We start from the raw sequence: 15828 nt of genomic DNA on the forward strand, positions 1-15828 counted from the left end.
TTTAAAAGTTATTGACCTGGGGATGAACTTGTTCACAATCGACTTTGGTTTCTCCCTACAATAAATTTGTTACCGACTTTGAAAAAAATTTCGATGGCTTGTTGATCATAGACACTTCAGCACTTCTTGAAACCTTTCTCTCTTTATAAAGCTCAATCTGGTAAGAATCCATGAGCTTTTGTACCTCTTAGTAGAATTGTTCATAGGTTTTAATAGAGTAACCAAATGCCCTGCTATGATATTTATAGTTACTGTTTGATACATATCTTTCATGATAATTATGTGGACTCACTAGCTGTATCATATAAGCTTTGTACAAAATATCAAACAGCTGACTGAGAATTATCTTTATCTTTTTCATTTTTTTCACATAATGCTCCCGATCCTCACTCAGAGCATTTACGTTATGGTTAGGTAAAGGATTGCCACTAACATTAGGTGCAGTTATCCCTTATGTACTAAACATTTGATCCTTGATTAATTGTTGCGCCATATACTTTAAGGCACTTCAATTTTTTATGGAATAACCAGCGATTTCATAGTGGTTGTCACAATGAGGTGCAGGATCATACCATTTAGGACAAAGTGGTTTGAGTGGCTTTAAATAGCTAGGGGTAATCAAGTGATTGTTGTAGAGCTCTTAGTATAATTCTGTATAAGTCATAGGGATTGGGTCAAATAAAAGTTTTTCTCAGGTAGTTTGTAGCTTTTGTGAACCATTTATTAAGCTAGCATGATGAATTTGAGGTCTTGCAAGAGGTTAAGTGTTAGGATTATACATAGCAGTTTGGGATCTTAAAGCGAGCTGATATGTTAGAGGGTAGGATGGTTATGGGGTAGGCTATATGGGTAGGGTGAAGCGTTATTCACTGTAGGGTAATATGGGAAGTAAGTTTGTGGTGGATAAGTTGATAACCCTTGAACTATTGTTTGTCAAAGCCCATAGCTTGAGCTTTAGTTTTTTTTTTCTTTAGGACTTTCTTAGTGAAAACTTCACCTCTTTTCAACTTGTCATTCTTAATGGCATTCTCAATGATTTCGCCTAAGATCATCATATCGGTGAAATTTTTTGTTATATTCTCTATCATCTTTTCATAATAGAGAGATTTTAAAGTGCTGAGAAATAACACTGTAATTTTTTTCTCAATTAGAGGAGGTTACACTTGAGTAGCTATGTCCTTCTACCTCTAAGCATACTCCTTGAATGATTCAGTTACCTTTTTTTTCATATTCTGCAAAGACAAACAATTAGGAGCTAAATCTATGATATGCCGATATTGACTAATGAAGTCGTAAAGTCGTGAGTTATATCATTTCAGGACTGAATGAGAGTTCTATCTAGCTGAACATATCACCTAATAGCAAAACCAGTAAGGCTGTCTTAGAATACATGCATTAATAGCTTCTCATTATTAGTATAGGCAACCATTTTTTGACAGTACATGATAATGTGAATCTTTAGGCACTTTATCCCATTATATTTTTCAAACTCCAAAACCTTAAACTTCATATGAATAACCACATCTAGGACTAAACATAACCCAACAGCATCTATTGAACCATAAATCAATTCCCTCTATCACTCGCAATCTTTCTTTCAACATACTCATCTTCCTATCAACTATAAGTCCTCTAGTGACTTGTCCCCTTTTGGTTTTAATTTTTTTTCTTTTGGATCATCCAGATCAAGGACTTGGATTGGTTCCACTACCTTCTCAGTAAAGATAAGATTTATATAGCTATGGTAATGCCTTGGATTTGAAGCTGATAGCATTCTGAGGTATGTGAATTGTTATGCCGGTGCCTCTTGTGTGGATGGGCTTGTTACAGACCAAAACTAAGAAGGTATAAACGGTCAGCACCTCTTATGATGGATGATCCTGCTGGCTAGTATTTTTTTCTATATTTTTCCTTTATTCAATTTGTTCAAAGCATCCAGAACCTTATTCAACTTCCCTTCAAGCTTTTCTTAAGCTCTTTATATCTTCTTAAAATGATTGAAATTTTCTTATTCTATTTGTCGGCTTGAGCTCTTGTATTGTATTGGTGAGTTGATCATATAGGGTTCTTGCTTGGCGGAGCTATCCTTGAACCTTGAGTATCACAATTACATTGTTATAAAAAATGACATGCTATATGTGTACTGCATTTTAATGCATGAATGTAATGTACTAAGTACATTTCCATGGATGAGTTCTAATATGTGGCAAATATTCTCTATATGAAAATGATGCAAATGCACAATGCTAAATATGACAATGAAAATGATGCATGACATGATAATGCAAATGCACAAAGTTAAACAAATAAAATGGTTAGATCTTAAACTATTCCTTCTTGTGTCCTAATTTTAGGGTACATCTATCAAGATGTAGGAATAGCTCTATCTTAAGGCAAGCCTCTTAAGTGTAAATTATATGCAGGGTTAAATGACTTTGACTGCTAAAAGTTTTCAAATTGTTCCTTACATAATTGTCCATCATAAACTAGTAAGGTATTCCAATCTTCACCCATCACAAGCTACCAATGGAAAGGATTCAATTTGAGCAGGAGTATTTTGCTAGTCATTGCAGAGATTATCATCTCATGAGAGTGTACGTACTTTACTCCCTCCTAAAAAGGACAAAGCCCGAGTATAAAGCTCATGTAATGCAAATGCATGTGATAATGTGTATGAAAGAACATAAAATTTTCAACCCCATAAATCAAATGAGAGACAAAAAGAAAAAAAAATGTTAGTAACAAATAATTACAATTTAAAACCATTAACTCAAAGGATAGGATAAATTTAAAATGTTATGGTGTAACTCTCTATTGCATATCTCCAGTGGAGTAACCAAACTATCATAACATATAAATCTATAAATCTATAGCTAAACTTAACAAGAAGAGTCACCACTAATCTTTTTTAACTAAATGTGATTGGTTACCTAATAAATATATTCTTTAAAGGAGCTTCTAAGCTTGATAAAAGGTTCATAAAAGAATAAGTTCTAGTCTACTAATTAGAACAAGGTTTGGGAGTTTAATTATATATGAGAAAGATTATAGCACCCCCACATGCCCATCCAAAGGACAGTACCATTTTAATTTAAATTATCCTAAGGTATTGATTCTAATAGTCTTAAATTTTAATGTTGAATATTAAAAATAATTTTTAAGATTTTTTCATCAATTTGGTAGAATTCTTTAAAATTATGTCATCATCTCAAGCATATTCAAGAATCTCATTTATTTTTTTGAAGAGATTTTGTCGCCAGAAAAAGATATAATTTTTTTTTGGTTTTTTTATTGAAAGTATATCTAATTAGTCCATAATTTAGGCCAAATTAGAAATGTCTTCTCACTTAAAAATTTCTTAGATAATTAATCATTTGTAATTACTAAGAATTATATCCTCAAAATTTATTTTTATTTTACAAGTTTTATTTCTAAATTTTCTACGATTGGGACCAATTTAGAAATTTTCTTTTGGATTTTTAAATTTTTTACTATTTGAGTCTATTTAGAAATTCTTTTTTTTTTATCTTTGGAAAAAAATAATATGACAATTATTTTTTTGAAGTTCCATTTAAATTCTTTCACCATTTGAGACAAATTTAAAGAAATTCCTCACCCAACAATTTCTTAGAAAATTTACCATTTGAAATTTCTAAAAATCTCATCATTAGATAACTGTCAAATACTTTCAACAAAAAAATTTTTAATTTTGAAAAGAATACAATTACGTTTATTAAAATTTAATCTGAATTATTCCATCATTTGGGACATATTTAAAGAAATTTCTTACCTAGAGATTTCTTAAGAAATTTACCATTTGAAATTTCTAAGAATCTCATCCTTAGGTAATTAGTATTTAATTCCAAAATTTTATTTTTTTTTTAAATTGAAAATAAATATTAATTATTATTATTGAAACTTTCTCTAAATTATTCCACCATTTGGGATAAATTTAGAAAAAATTTCTCACCTAGAAATTTTATATAAATTTATCATTTGAAATTTTTAAAAATTTCATCATTTGATAATTATTATTTACTCTAAAAAATTTTTTATTTTGTTTTATTTTTTATTTTTTTAAAATTTAATCATGCAAAAATACTTATAAAATAATAAATAAATAAATAAAAATGCCTAAAAACAAAAACGGCTCAGCTCGATGGTTTAGAGGATACAACTCGACTACAGGCAAAGGAAGCGACTGGAACACGCGGCTCACAACTTGGCTCAGCTGGAGCCAAGGATGGTGACGCGAGTTGAAGAGGCGAGTTAGCGCTCGGGTTGGATTACCCATTGAAAAATATGTAGATCTTGAAGATTACTTAACACCAAAATGACGTCATTTTGGGAAGGGTATAAAAGGGTGAAATTCCTCTTTTTCCTTCACATTTCTCTTCTCTCTCTTTCACCTCTTCTCTTTTCTCTCCATTTCTCTTTAAACCCCAAAGAACACTGATTGAATCTTCACTGAATTCTAAAAATCTCACCGAAATATAGGTTGAGTCACCGAAAGTTCGTTAGAAGTTGGTCAGTTTTTGGAAAACAAACACTAAAAATTAGGAAACTCACTAAAAACTGGAAATCTCATTGGAAAGTCATCGGAATCTTCAAAGATCATAAAAAAATTCAAACAAATTCTAAAAATTTTCTAGAAAACTTTTAGAAAAAAATTGCAAAAAAAAATTTTTTCTAAAATTTTTGGCTGCATTCATGAGTTTTTTTTTCTATCTTTCTTTCCATGTACTTTTTCTTATTTATGTATCCCTTCACGCTTGATTAGAGTCTGTATTTATAGGGTTCAAATCAAGAGAACCCTATATCAACAGAGTTTCAATTCTCTTTTAAGTACTAACTTCAAACTTTTAAGTTCAACCCAAACCTTTCAATCCAAACAAACAATTTCTCACAAATCCAACCACTTGTTTTTTTCTCTTTTTCCCTTTTTTTATTTTTTTAATTTTTTAATTATTAGACAACAAGTAGAACCCCAGACAAATTGGGGTGTCTACACTATCGAAACGCTGGATTGCTGCAGCAAAATATGGAGTCTTTGCCTATCACCCTAACTGCAAAAAACATTGGGTTAACACATTTGTGTTTTGCAGATGACCAATTGATACTTGTAAAAGGCAACAAAGATTCCATCATGGAAACAAGAAGGTGATGTAGGAGTTTTATTCATTCTTTGGATTATGGCTCAATTGTGAGAAAAATAACTTATATGCCTCTAGTGCAGGCAATTCAGCAAGCAACAAGGTTTAGGATAGGCTTACTTCCAGTAAGGTATTTGAGAGTGTCGTTAGTAGTAAGAAGACTTACAGAGAAAGATTGTGCCCCACTGCTGGAAAAGGTTACAGCAAGAATTAAAGGATGGGCTGTTAAGCATTTTTCCTATGTTGGAAGGCTACAATTAATTAAGTCATTATTGTTTAGCTTGCAAAGCTACTGGTGCAGACACTTTGTATTACCAAAGCATGAGATCAAGAAGATTAATTAGCAATGCTTAAGATTCTTCCAGAAAGGAAAGGAAGGATCAGCCAAGGAAGCAAGGATTAGCTACGAGGCCATCTGCTACCCGAAGTCAGAAGGTGGTTGGGGCTAAAGAATTCTTTAGTGTGGAGCAAGGCTTGTTTACTAGGGAATATATGGTTTATACTATCCAAAGCTGGATCATTATGGATGGTATGGATTGAAGCATATCTGTTAAAATGGAAGAGCATATGGTAGGTCTCCCCACAGCAAGGTAGTAGCTGGAGTTGGAGGAGGCACTTTCAGCTAAGGCATGTTGCTCGACAGTTCATAAAATAGGATAATGGTACTAAGATATGGCTATTTCCTAGGAATTGTTACTCAGTAGCAATAGTGTGTAATGAGTTAAGGCCTAGGTAAAGGAAGGTTGAGTGGCATAAGCTTATTTGGTTCCAATACCATGTACCAAAACACTCATAAATCTCTTGGATGACTATTATAAATCGGCTGCCAACAAGGGACAGATTGAAAGCATGGGGAATGAAGTTGGATGAACAATGTTACTTGTGCCAATAGGGAAGAGAATCCAGGGATCACTTGTCGTTGTTGAATGTGGGTTTACAAAAATTATCTGGCAAGGAATATTATAGAAATATAGGATTAGAAGAAAAGTGGGGGACTAAGCTGTTGAATTACAATGGGCAGTTAGTAAAATGAAAAGGGAAGCATTGATTTCGGTAATCTTGCGTATTGCATGAAGTGCCTGCATCTATCAGATATGGAGAGATAGGAACTGCAGATTATATAAGAAAGAAAAGGAAACAACGAAGCAAGTGATTGATCGAGTCAAAGAAGCTGTAAAAAAACTAGCTAAACGGCCGGCACTCGGATGCTGCTGACCAGGTGAATAAGCAATTATGTGCTGCTTGGAACATAAATACCAATATACTAAATGTAATGTAGTTGATAGATTAAACTGTAGGAAATAATTGCAAAGGTTATTCAGCATACCGAGATAGTGGTCGTACCGTAGCAGAATTTTGCTATCATTGGATAAATAAAAAAATTAGCTTTTGCAAAAAAAATAGTTTTAAAAATTTATGAATGAATGAAAGTTGTGGTTTTCAGTCACATCTTCAGTTAATATCTTGATTTCATGGATCCATTTTTTCCTTTTCTTTATTCTTGTATGGCAAAAAAATGACCATCAAAACCGTTGCAAATTTACATATGAAGTTTTTAAAATCTAAACATGAATGAAGGTTATGATGCCATACTTGGTTTTTGAATTTTTGCTGCCAGTTCGTCTGGAAAGAGGTTTTCTGCGACTTGGTTGTCTATTGGTGATGCTAGGGTTGCAGGAAAGTTTCTACTATTTTGGCAAGTGATTCGTCTGAAAATAGGTCTCTCGTAACTTGGGTGCTTATTGGTGATGCTAGTGGTTTTGGGGTAGATTTGGTGGAAGGTATATTTGTGTCTTTTGGTTTTTCTAATAGGATTGCAATGTCTGGTTTGAATAGTAGGTAGTTTTAAGAGGTTAAGTGTTGTGGAGCCGAAAAATTATGCTTGGTGGGTTGCGGTCATTTTCTTCCTTATGTCATCACATTTAGTCTTTTGATGGCTTCCGAAGTCAATCCAATTGCCAGTGTTCTTTGTGTTTTTTTAATTGTTGGATGGGTTGTGGAAAATCATTCTGTCTGATCTTTTGAGCCTTGAATTCTGTCATTTGTGCCCCAGTAACTTTTATGCTTGTGAACTGAATGTCAGTATTTGTATTTCACCTGTTTTGTCTTCGATTGTTACATCTATGACAATACTTGAAGATTGAATTGAAGTTAATATGATTTATGAGCATCAGATATCTTTATTGTTGAAAAAGTAACAACATATGCTCAGTGAGGAGTGAACTCACATGAGAAAAAGCACTTCCTCATTGTGTTTGTAGCATCAGAATTTTCCAACAAAAAAAAGAAGTCCAATAGTGAACTGCTTGTACACATTGTAATATTAGCCATTCAAAGCTTCTATGTTTTTGATTGTTGCCTTTAGTTTATACTTTTGCAATGTATTAGGGAAAGCCAATTCAGATTGTGGACAATTAAAAGGAAGGATATGCGGCCAGGGATTCAATTCATGTAATATGGTGGTGAAATACCTTTATTTGCCTTGGATCAGCTGGTAGTATTTCAGCCACTGCTGTAGTAGCAGTTGAGACAAACATAAGTGCTAATTGTTGAACAAGAATTTCAGGTTGGATGAGTTCAACATTCAGTGGATCATTTGCATACTTGCATCATTTATTTCAGTTGTAAAATTCTAGGAATTTCATATTAAATGAGTTGTGCATAAATTATTTTATTTACGTACCTGTTTTTGAGTGCAACGTTCTGTAGGATTTTTAAGTTCAAAAACAACTTTGTTGTCGATGCTTAGGAAGCATAAAAGACTCCTGAAATGTAAATGAAACATTTTTTTCAGTGTGCATTTGAATATGTATGGTAATGAAAGAGCAATAGTTACTCAAGCATGTATGACTTGATAACCGATCCAGCAAAGATAAACATCAGATTAACTGTGTTCCTCAAAATCAGATATTCATTGATAATCAGTGCCAAATTTCAATAAAGAACAACCTTAATTGATTGGAATTACACATCATAAAGGTTAATTCAAACAACTTTTAAAAGGTGGTATACATAGAGTATGAAACATACATAAACTTTGGTTTTTTTTCATTATTTACTTTATATCTTGAATGCATGTATCTCTTTTGTCTACCAAATTTTGTTCGCTGTTCAGCTGTATTTTTATTATAGCAGTTATCGATTTAACAACTCCTACCACATATGGGAAATCCAAAGACAAAACTTTATATTATTGGTAAGTAGAATATCATTACAATAGGCAATTCAATAAGATCTATTAAGTTCATAAATGGAAAGTCAATTCTGTCTTGATAAAGTTCAAACTTAATGCATTAAAATTTGTACATGTGAGTACTTTCCTGTGGCCTATTCTATTATAAGAAACATAGTATAGAGTAGAAGTGAAATGGTATGCAAGATAGAGAGTTAAATCTTCTTAAATCTCTTGCACTTGAATTGCTTATAATCACCATCTAAAATAGAATGATCTACCACACCTCCACCGCTGTTCAAATTACAATTTAATATACCTAAAGCTAGCTCATTCCCTACTATTCACATTAGATGCATAAATTCTAAGCATACGTATGTATAAGAAGTTGAAAAGTGGAAGTGTCTAAAGATAAATTAGTCTTTACTTTTTGTCCAAGGATGGAATTGGGTGAGGGGGGTCCTTACATAGACGTGCAAATTACGGCATTTTCTTCTTTTAATACTAATACAAATGTTCTTACATTCTTAAATTAAGTTGTCAATGGAAGAATAACCATTATTATTCCACCAAAAAGAAGACTTTAAACAGAAAGATGGGCAAAAAGAATGGGGTACAACCGCTATTACTATTACTTGACCAATGACTCCATGGATTATAAGCTTTTTTATTCATCCGAGATTGAGTTTTTTAGATTGACTAATTGACCAAGGAAGTTTGAAAAACAAAGATAAATAATTAATTTATAAGAGACTCTTCTTTCTTGGAGAATTATATTAGGAAGATTTGTTTTCAAATCCAACATGCTAAATAAGAAATGATCACACCAATTAAATGTTCTAATACTAAACAACGAAAATGAAAAATGTCACAGGCAATGATACACAACCAAAAAGAAAAGAAATAGAAAATTTTGTTTATAAAATTAACTAACTTGCTAGTGCATTGTACAAGTTTAATGTAACAATAGATGAATGGATAATTTATATGTATGAAAATTTGATAAGTCATATACAGTTTCTAATTAAAAATTATCAATTGGAATCAATTTTTTTCAAGAAAAAGAGATACAATCACCTCCCTTTCTTTGCTTGTTTCATCCAGAAGAATATAGTATTAACCTCCTGAAAAAATTTAAAGATAGTAAAAAAGGAACAAATTTTTAAATAACATTACTACTAAAAAATGAAAATCCTAATTAGACATGCATTGGGGATCAAAAATTATATATATAAACATGGGAAAGGGTTTAAGATGATTATCTACACATAACCATTTACGAGAGAAATCCATGAGTATATATTTTAAAATAGATAATTTGTAATTGAATCCTCAAAAGTAGAAGTTCAACACAATAGTGGATGGGTTTTCTCATGAGCCGAACATAGTTTAGAGTTAGACACATAACTTTTTCAAGAATCATATAGAAATTGAACACATGATAGGTGAAATGTTTGGCAATGCAATCAAAGCATTTATATTTTGGGTAATTTCGAAGCCAGTTTGTGCTAGCGACTCCTGCAAAACAACCAAGCAAGCCAATGTACCAAACTTATGTTAAGCTATGGACATTATAATTGCTATTAAGTTTAAAACAATTCTCGACAGCAACAGTCTGCAATGAATAACCTATAAACGAAATGGGAAATGCACATCACGGATTGAAGGGCAACATGTCATCTTCTGAAAATAGAATCAATATCGCTTGATTCACATTCACTTTTTTTTTTCTTTTGGATAATATCAGTGCACTTGAGTTTTCATATTGTCATAACATATTGATTCAGAGACTTGATCACTAGACGTAAAAATTAAAAATCATGAAAAAACGTAAAGAGTTGCCATCAATTTTTTTTAGAGTGTGATTAGTCATAAAAAAATTCTATCTCTTTAATAAAAGGGGTTTAGAGTTTATTAAAAAAATAAATTTAGTCTATGAAAACAAGATTAAATTCGAGAGTCGATTACGTGTGAAAAATGGTTAGCACTCCCTAACACTCACAAAATTGATATTAATTAATTATACACTATTTATAATTTTGGATAAAAATAATTTCTACATTAATAATTAGAATAAATATATATATATACATTATAAATGTACACATTAATCTGAAAATGAGATGTATGCAAATGATGACAAAATGCAAATTTAGGAATTAAGTTTTTAAATATAAAAAGATCATTCGGACTCTCCAACTTTTAGGTAGAGTTTAGGTGCGATTATTTATGTTTTAAAATCTCATTTTATTATATTTTATTCTTTATTCTTTATTCAATTTTATTATTATTACTGTTTATGAAATTATATGAAAAATTCTTAATGAAACAAAATTTTCTAAATACTCCATCATCTAATGGCATTTAGGAACAAATCATTTCACAAAATATTTCAATATAAATTTTATGATAGTTTCAAGGTTTGGGCAAATTTAGGGTTACAAAGTTTAATTTAGGATTTTAACTAAAGCTTATTTAGGGTTTTGGGTTTTCCTTAGGGTTTTGATTTTAAGGTTTCAGTTAAGGTTTTAGCTTTGGAGCTTCAATTTAAGGTTTCAATTTAGGGTCTCGATCTTAGGATTTTATTTAGGATTTCAACCTTAGGGTTTTATTTAAGGTTTTAATTTTAGAATTTCATCTAAGTTTTCGATTTTATGATTTTTAAAAGTTTATGAACCTTTATAAAAATTTTCAATATTTAAATAAACTTTCAAAGCAAGCTCATATTTTGTAATTTTCAAAAATTAATTTTTATATATTTTTTAGTACAAGCTCATTTTATAAAAGTTTTTCTAAAAAATGTATTTTTATATTTTTTTATTTATTTATCCTTTTTCATGAAAATTTATTATTATTATTATTTAATCTTTTATTATTATTTTACTATTTAATGTTTATTGTTTAATAATTCTTTAATATTTAAGTAGAATTTTTATTATTATTAATTTAAAACTTAGTTTTCAATTCTCTCTAATATCTAGACAGGGATTTTAAAATTTTATTATTTACTATTTACTATATTTATTTTTAGAAGATTTCATAATAAGTAAAATTCCAACGGTTCAGTAACACTATAAAATTAAATTGTTTAAACAAAAAGAACATGATAAGTACGTGTTGAGTTAAATTGTAAGCAGGCATAAAAATAAAGAAGCATGAAAGTTAAGTAGTTTCAAAAACGGGATTATCAATAAGCAATATGGCATAAAAATTAAAAATGTATAAAAAGTTACATTGCTTTGAAAATTTAAAGTGCATGTAAAGTAGTTTAAAGAAAAGAAATTCAAATGCATGAATTCAAATTAAAAATGAGAACAAAAACTCTTGAATTAAGAATGATTGATATTAAAGTTAAATGCCTAAAGTTTAGATTACTTGATTTTCTTTTAAGAAAAATGTCACTTAAGTCTGAAGAAAGCAAAATTATAACCTTAAACTAATACTAATGCATCATTTTTCCGACTAACAGCATGCAACACAAGGACACCTAAGAATTATATCATTATAGCAACATAAATGGGATTTTCTTTAGGGAAGGAAGACTAACATTGCCTTATAGGGCAACTAAGCTTGACACCAAACACACCATTCAAGGACAAATATTAGGAGCTATAATGCTCTAGAGGTGTTGTTACACCCACGCAACCACCGCAAGAGGAAGAAAGAACAAGCTAAGGTGCAAAAATAAAAAGCCAAGCTTTAAACTTTCCCTTTCACCAATACCCACGCGTAATAATAAGGAAAGGCATTTTAAACTTCCACAGATTTACATACCATTTGCTCTTGTACTTTACCAACTGCACACACAAACAGTACACATAAATAAAATAAAATAAATTTGACTTTCTTGTAAACCAACACGTCTAAGAATAACTTCAAACTATGAAAGCAAGAGATAAATTTTAAGCTCCTACCTAACAGAATCTTCTTGCGTTTTCCACTGCTGGTTTCCCTCCTTTCCTACTCCCTCTTTCAATATTTCAATTTTCTAATATTTTAATTTTAAATTTAAATATTAAATTTTTAAGTTTTAATTTTTAATTTTATAATTTTATACGTCTATATACTTATTATTATTATTATGAATGAGATTTTAAGATTGAGATTTTCATCAAACCATTTTAGGCCTTATATGAGCATTAAAAGTAAGCCGCGCACTGGGCTTGAAAAATGAATATTAGGCTCAATTGCCAAACCAAGCTTAGATTACAAGGAAAAGTATCTCTGACAAAATTAGATATCTAGAGCTGTCCCTCTTTACATATTTCTGAGGATTAGAAGAAATAAAAAAATATAAACAACAATTTTGTATGAAGGTTACTTTCTTTTTCTTTTTTTATTATATTTCCTTCTTTTTTTATTTTGTTTTTTTTTTAATTTTTTGATTTTATGGTTTTGATTTTTTATTTTGTTTTGATTTTATTTATTTTTTCTTTTATTTTTTTATTTTTTTATAAGTCGAAACATTCATAGATTGCAAATAATTAAGATTAACACACAAATTAGCAAACAAAAATGATCAAGATTGAGCCACAAACCAAAAAATAAAGATAACTGTGACTAAACCACAAATCAAGAAATACAAAACAACCAAAAATGAAATCGAAAAATAAAAGACGACCAGGATCAAGCTGTGAGTTAAGAAACAACAAAAACTGAGATTGAGTCGCAAGTAAAGAAACAATGAAAATTAGGACTAAGCCACAAGTTAAGAAACAACAAAGAGCAAGATTGAGCCATAAGTTAGGGAATAAATATGACCAGAATTAAACCACTAGCCGAAAAGTAAAGATGATCAAGATTAAATCGTAAGTTGAGAAATAAAAATAATCGAAATTGAACCCTAAGTCGATAAATAAAAATGATCGGAACTAAACCATAAGTTTAAAAGTAATGAAAACCTAGATTAAGCCACAAGGTAGGGAATAAATATGATTGGGATTAAACCATAAGTTAGGAAATCAAAGTGATCCGGGATAAATGAAACCTTGTTTTGAAAAACATTCTATTTTCAATTAATAACTTTTCATGAAAACCTTCAACATCATTTATCAAAAGAATATATGTAATACATATGACTACTATAATGAATCTGAATGGTAGAAATGTAATAAATGATCTATACTATGCATTTCTTGATCATATTAATTTAAAGTTCCAAGATTAGTTCACCTCTTTTAAACCTGAAAGCTACCCTTTTTTATTTTTTTTTTACAAATACCTTTTATGACCTCTACTCATCTAGACGCTTCTTCTTAATTCTTTCTTTTGTCATCCTTCTTTCCAGTCAATTAATTCTTGCTTGTTTGTGCTATTATCTTCCATTCATCTTCTTGCACAACACTCAAGTCCATTATGAGCAATATCAATAATTATCCCAATCTCCAATGACAAATGCAATGATTTCAAAGTTCAAAGTGGAATACGGGTTTTAATCAATGATGAGAAATTTACTTTGGTTTATAAAGGAAAAGATAAGGCTATTTAAACACAGAGGATCAGAAAATTTAAAAGGTATTCAAGGAAATCATTTCTTTAAATAATAAACATTTAATAATCCAAGTCAATTCAAACCAAATCTTTTCTCAAAAAATCATTACACTTGCTATCTTGCTAGATTTGAACTTTTATAACTAATATTTGCCTTCTGACTTATAGCTAATGGAAACTTGTCCCAGACATATTCCTCATCTTAGTCCAACTTTATACCACTTCACTTTACCTTTATAAGATTTTCCCTTAGCTCCTCTTTTTTTAAGCTATCTTTTTAGGCTTTCAGCTTGAATCTTCTTTCTTTTTTTTTTTCTTTTTTTTCATTTTTTTCATTTTTCCTTTCATTTTTCCTTTCATTTTTTCTTTTCTTTTTTTTTCAAGCAAATATTCCCTTATAGCATTAAAATTTGTTAGAGCTGACAATTCATCCCCATCCATATTTACTGAGATCAAGGTCCAACTAGACATGCCTTTCTTCACCACATATAAGCCTTCCTAATTTGGTGCCCATTTTTTTCTACTATCTTGTTGATTTGACAAGATCTTCTTTAAAACTAACTCTCTTCCATGAAAACATCGGGGCCCTAATTTTTTATCATACACCTGCATCATTCTCTTTTGGTGTATTTGCCCATGGTAAAGTGCCGATAGCCTCCTCTTTTCTATGAGGTTTAGTTGTTCAAAGCATTCTTGAACCCAATTTGCCTCATCCAATTTCATTTCCATCAATACTCATAGAGAAAAAATTTATATCTCAACCGGTAACACTGCCTCCATCCCATATACTGCCTCGATCCTATAAACTAATAAAAATGAGGTGTTCTCTATTGAAATCTAGACTGATGTCTTATAAGTAAGCAAGGCAAAAGGTAATTTTTCATACTAGTCCTTATATGTGTTAGTTGTCTTATTTAGTATTTTTTTTATGTTTTTATTTGCAGCCTCTACCACACTATTCATCTTCAAGTGATACAGTGCTAAATAATGATGATTTATTTTGAACTAACACGTACCTCTTTCATCATTTTGCTATTCAAATTGCTAGCGTTATTAGAGATAATTCTTTTTGGAGCTCATATCGACATATTATCTATCTTTTTATAAATTTATATACCATTGATCATGAAACACTAGCATAAAAAGCTACTTCTACCCATTTGGTGAAGAAATCAATTACCATAAAGATAAAAAGATGCCCATTTAAAGCTTTTGGGGTTATAGGCCCAATCACATCTATTCCCTCACATAAAAAATAGTCATGGAAGTGCTAACATATGTAGTGAGACTATAGGAGAATGAATTTTTTCTACATAAATCTGACACTTATGGCACGTTCTAGTAGAATTGATGCAATTATTTTCCAATGTCGACCAATAATAACCTACCTTCATTATTTGGCTAACCATCATATGTCTAGTGGCATGTGTCACACAAATCCCCTCATGAACTTCTTCTAATATCATTTTTACCTCTTTAGCATCTACACATCTCAACAATACCTAATCTCAACCTTTCTTTTACAAGATTTCCCCATCGACCACAAACCCTACTACTAACTTTAAACAATCCTCTTATTATTCTTGAAAGACTACTTTGGATATTCTCAATACTTAATATAATGTACAATGTCATAATACCAGGGCCAATGATCTATTTTTTTTTAACATTTGAACAATGGACCAGTGAATCTTGCATCTATACTCTAACAGGTTAGGTTCTGTATTAGCATTTAACTTGAACATTACAGTCAAAGTAGCCAATGCATCAACAATTTGATTCTCTTCTTAAAAAACATGTTAAAACTAGATTGCTTTAAACTACTTAATCAAATTAACTATATGCTTTTGTTATAACACCAATTTCAGGTCTCTATTCTCATATTCACCCTTCAATTGGTAAACTACCATACCTAAATCCCCATAGAATTCTAACACATCAATCTTCTTTTCAATGGCCATTTGTAATCCCATGGCACATGCTTCATATTCAATTGCATTATTTACGCAATTA

Source organism: Durio zibethinus, chromosome 22, assembly GCF_047325235.1.
Source record: "Durio zibethinus cultivar Kanyao isolate XHJ-2024 chromosome 22, ASM4732523v1, whole genome shotgun sequence".
Lineage (NCBI taxonomy): Eukaryota > Viridiplantae > Streptophyta > Magnoliopsida > Malvales > Malvaceae > Durio > Durio zibethinus.